This window comes from Chrysochloris asiatica, unplaced genomic scaffold, assembly GCF_000296735.1.
Source record: "Chrysochloris asiatica unplaced genomic scaffold, ChrAsi1.0 scaffold00012, whole genome shotgun sequence".
NCBI classification, from domain to species: Eukaryota; Metazoa; Chordata; class Mammalia; order Afrosoricida; family Chrysochloridae; genus Chrysochloris; species Chrysochloris asiatica.
Window position 1 is genome coordinate 12,407,127 of NW_006408530.1, and position 5,240 is coordinate 12,412,366.

A 5,240-nucleotide genomic window follows, 5' to 3' on the forward strand; every position below is an offset into this window, starting at 1 on the left:
GAAACCAGGATGGCCAGATTTCATCTTTTATACTTTGGATATATTATGAGGAGGCATCAGTCCTTGGAGAATGATATCATGTTTGGTAAAGTAGGAGATTGGAGAAAAAGAGGAAAATCCCCAAGGAGATGGATTGGCACAGAGGCAGCAGCTAATGGGCTCAGGTGTCGAAGTGATTATGAGGTTGGCGTGGGGAAAGGCAGTGTTTCAGTCTGTTGTGTGTAGAGGTGCTATGAGTAGGTACTGAGTTGATGACACATAACAACAACAACAACAACCTCAGACAAATATTGTCAAATTGATCACTGCAAAGCTGTGTAGATACATGGAAAAATACTCAAACAATGGTTAAGGATAAAAATTATAAAACAGCTGTGTAAAGTAATTTGGACTACATAAAAACACATGTGCTTAAGCATTAGAATTAGAAATCAGAGTAGAGATGTCACTTTGAGGACTTAGGTACACCCGACCCAATACTTATTATTTTCAATTGTCTCTTATGTAAGCGAAAGTTAGCTAATGCATATGGAATACCAACGAACAATCGATGACTTTTGAATTATGGTTTTGGTGAAGAATATTTAAAATACTATGGGGATTATCAGAATAAAAAACAAATCTGTTTTGGAAGAAGTATAGCTATCCTTAGAAGTGAGGATGGAGAGACTCGTCTCTCATAGTTTGGATATGTACAGAAGACTTACTTCCTGGTGAAGGACACCATGCTTGAAAAAATGGAGGGTCACTGACAAAGAGGAAGACCCTCAACAATGTGGCCTGACAAAGTGGCACAACAATGTACTCAAGCAAAACAATTGTAAGGGTGATGTAGGATCAGGTAGTGTTTTCATGTGTTGTAAATAGGATCGCTGTAAGTCAGAACAGACTGGATGATACCTAACAATCTGAAAAAGTAGAAGCCTGGTGGCACAGTGGGTAGAAATACTCAGCTGCTAATCAAAAGGTCAGACGTTAAACCTACAAGACACTGCAAGACAAAGATATGGCAGCCTGTCGGAGTGTGGCACTGTGGCATAAAGCACTGGACTACAAGGTTGCTTTGAACTGCAAGGTCAGTGGTTCAAACTCACCAGCTGCTCCTTGGAAATTCTACACAAGGTTGCTTAGAGTCAGAGTGATTTGACAGCACTTAACAACCATGTAAGGTAGTTCTAGACTGACCTACAGAGTCAACTTAAAGGTAGTGGTGTTATTTATTTCTATGAAAAAATACGAATAATTGCATTAGCATATTGACATTGTTAATTATTGCTTCACATAAAATAATTTATTTAATCACAAAAATCCACTTTGAATAAAGCTGAGATCATTGTAGAATATACATATAGAAAAAAAGAAATTATGTTTAAATCATCTAAAAATCCCTTTCCCAAGAGACATTACTGTTAACTTTTTTAGATTATGGTTATATATAAATTATGGCAATTGAATCTTTTGTATATTTTAATTTTTAAGTATCTTTTTTTTCACCATTCACTATATTATAAACTTATTTCCATGATGCAAATGTCTCTTGAAAGGCATCTTCTAAAAATTGTTTTAGCATTTCATTATGTGTATTTTATATTCAGTTCAATCCGTTCTTTTCCTATGAAGCCATTACATGTTTCTAATATGTCACTTTTCTATAAATTAATACAATTACTACTCTCTGACTAAATCTTGGCACATATTTTTAATTATCTTTGTAAATTTTTAATAGTTATTTCACCATATCACAAGTATAAATATGCCGAAGATTTTGCTACACACTGGCAAACTGCTCTCTTTCAAAGTTGCATACCAGTTAACATTCTTGCTGGTAAGAGTTATGAAGATGCCTGGATTCTTGTTTTTTGATTTTTAAACTTTTTCTTTTTCTTTTTAGCAATTTACTCTCATTTCCTTTATTAAAACACACACACACACACACACAAACTTTTATCTTCCTCTAGATGAAGGTCAAAGAGCACAGTCCTCCGTATAGATTACAACCCAATGCAAAGAAAACAAAAATCCTCACCACTGGACCAATAAACAGCATTCTTATCAGTGGAGAAGAGATTGAAGTTGTCAAGGACTCCATTCCTCCTGGATCAACCATGATTTTTAAACTTTTTATTGTGAATTGAGTGAAGGCTTACAGAGCAGATCATCACTTTTATGTTCAACAAATCATATACTTTCTTTCATTTCAATGATTACAACCCCCTCAATGCAAAGTCACTTATCCCACTTTCTCCCTGTGATACTTCTTTCCCTTACTCCTTTTTCCCAAACCTTATTTCCTTTCTGTCATTATGTAAATGCTGCCCTTTTGACTATTCCCTGGTGTGCACATCTCACTAATGTTGTTAACTGCCACTGAGTCTGTTCTGACTCAAAGTGACCCTGTATATGGTTTCTGAGGAGCAGGTGGTGGGTTTCAGCCATGGCCCTTGTGGTTAGCAATTTCAGCGCTTATTCTACAGTGTCACACCAGGAGTCCACAAATGTTGCTGCCCCCCTTATATACCTATTTACTGCTTGACTGAAAATTGAGCCACAGGGTGAGTTCAGTTGTAGACAGGCCAAGGGCCGTAGTCTTCAGGTTCCTCTAGTCTCTTTCTAAACAGTAATCCTAGTCATTTTTATAACTGAGTTTTGCTCCACATTTTATCACACTCTATTCAGGACCTTCTAATGTGATCCGTCATTTCAGAGCAGTTTGCAGTGGCAGCCAGGCATCATCTAGTTCTTCTGGTATCAGAGTAGTGAAGAATGATGTTCATGTGTTCCATCAGTCCACTGGAGTAATCACTTACAAGCAGAAGACATCTGGATTGTTGAATGCCTGCCAATATTAAGGTTCAAGTACTCCTTGCTACCTTCTCTCCCTTCTATACTTCCCTATTTTCATAATAAAATTGTATCCTATATGAGTGAGCATCAAAAAACTCCATTATGTTTTCTACTTCATTCTGAGTAAGTTTGGGTAGGTCGTGCTTTTCTAGAAATATATCCATCTCTTCTAAGTTTTGAATTTGTTGGAGTACATCTCTTTACAGTATTCTGTTATTATCCTTTTGATTTCGTTTGGTTCCATTGTGACATTGCCCATGTGGTTTCTAATGCGAGTTATTTGTGCCCTCTCCCTCTTTTCTTTCGTTAGTTTTGCCAATGGTTTATCAATTTTATTAATCCTTTCAAAGAACCAGCTTCTTGTTCTGTTGATTCTTTCTATAGTTTTTTGGTTTTTCATCTCGTTTATTTCTGCTCTTATCTTTATTATTTCCTTTATTTTGGAGACTTTAGGTTCCCTCTGCTGGCCTGCTTCTAATTGTTGAAGATGCTGTGTTAATGTTGGTTCTTTCCTCTTTTTGGATGTGCGCATTAATAGCAATAAATTGTCCTCACAGCACTGCTTTCACTGTGTCCCAAAGATTTTGGTATATTGTGTTTTCATTCTTGTTTGTTTCTAGGAACTTTGTGAATTCATGTTTAATTTCTTCTTTTATCCAGCCGATCAGCAGCAAGGTGTTCAGTTTCCATGTATTCGACTTTATTGCCTTGGTCTTCTTATTGTTGATTTCTAGTTTTATAGCATTGTAGTCTGAGAAGATGCTCTATAGAATTTTGATGTTTGTAAATTTATGGAGGCTTGCTTTGTGACCTAACACATGGTCAATTCTGGAAAATGTTCCATGCGCACTGGAGAAGAATGTATATTGTGCTGTTGTTGGATTCAATGCTCTGTATACATCTATGAGGTCAAGTTAGTTGATTGTGTTGTTTAGGTCATCTGTAACTTCGTTGAGTTTCTTTATGGTTGTTCTGTCCCTTTTTGAGAGTGACGTGTTAAAATCTCCCACTATTATTGTAGAGTTATCTATTTCTTTCTTCAATTCCATTAAGGTTTGCTTCATGTATCTTGGTGCTCTTTCATATGGTTATGTCGTCTTGCTCAACTGACCCTTTTATCATGAGATAGTGTCCTTCTTTGTCTCTTATGCTGGTTTTTATCCTAAAGTTTACTTTGTTGGAAATTAGTATTTGCCATTCCTACTTGTTTATTGTTGCAGTTAGCTTGGTAAAAATTTTTCCATCCTTTAATTTTCAGTCTGCTTTTGTCTTTGTATGTAAGATGTGTCTCTTGCAGGCAGCAAGAGTCTTGTTTGAAGGGTCTTGTTTCCTTATCCATTCTGCAAATCTCTATCTCTTCACACGTGCATTCAATCCATTGACTTTCAATGTAATTATCAATAGGTATGAATTAATTGCTGCCATTATGTTACTTGTTTGGTAGTGCTGTTCGTTCTTTTGTTCTGCATGCCTTCTTCTGTTGGGTTTGTGTTTTTTGTGCTATTTCTTGTTCATGTTTGCTTGTTCTGCTTGGAAGTTCATTTTTCACGGTAAGTTGATAAGTATTAACTTTTTGGGGGGGTTACCGTATAGTCTACTAACTTTTCTCTCCATTTGAGAGAATCCATTGTATCCTGTAATTTACCTGACATCCTCACCACCTGGGTCTCTCTTGCTACATTTGTCCCTTCTTTGACATTGATATAAACTTGAACAAACCCATATGAAAAGAAGAAATTGATCAGGTCATCAAAAGACTCCCAACCAAAAGAAGTCCAGGCCCAGATGACTTCACAGGTGAGTTCTACCAAACATTCAGGGAAGAACTGTCACCAATTCTACTCAAATTATTCCAGAATATAGAAGAGGATGACAAACTCCAGTACTTTTTATGAAGCAAGCATAACCCTCATACCAAAACCAGGGAAGGACATCATTGAAAAAGAGAACTATAGACCAATATCCCTCATGAACATAGATGCAAAAACTCTCAACAAAATCCTAGCAAACAGAATCCAACAGTGCATCAAAAAATAATACATCAAGACCAAGTGGGTTTCATAAAAGGGATACAAGGATGGTTCAACATTAGAAAAACAATCAATTGTAATCCATCATATAAATAAGAAAAAGGAAAAGAACCAGATGATCATATCGATTGATGCAGAAAAGGCATTTGACAACTTCCAACATCAATTCCTGATAAAAACACTCAGCAAAGTAGGAATTGAAGGGAAATTTCTCAACATAATTAAGAACATATATACAAAAGCAACAGCCTACATTACTCTCAATGGAGAGAAACTGAAAGCCTTCCCTCTGCAAACAGGAACCATACAAGGATGCCCTCTATCACCACTCCTATTCAATATTGAGCTGTACAGCATGATAGAGAA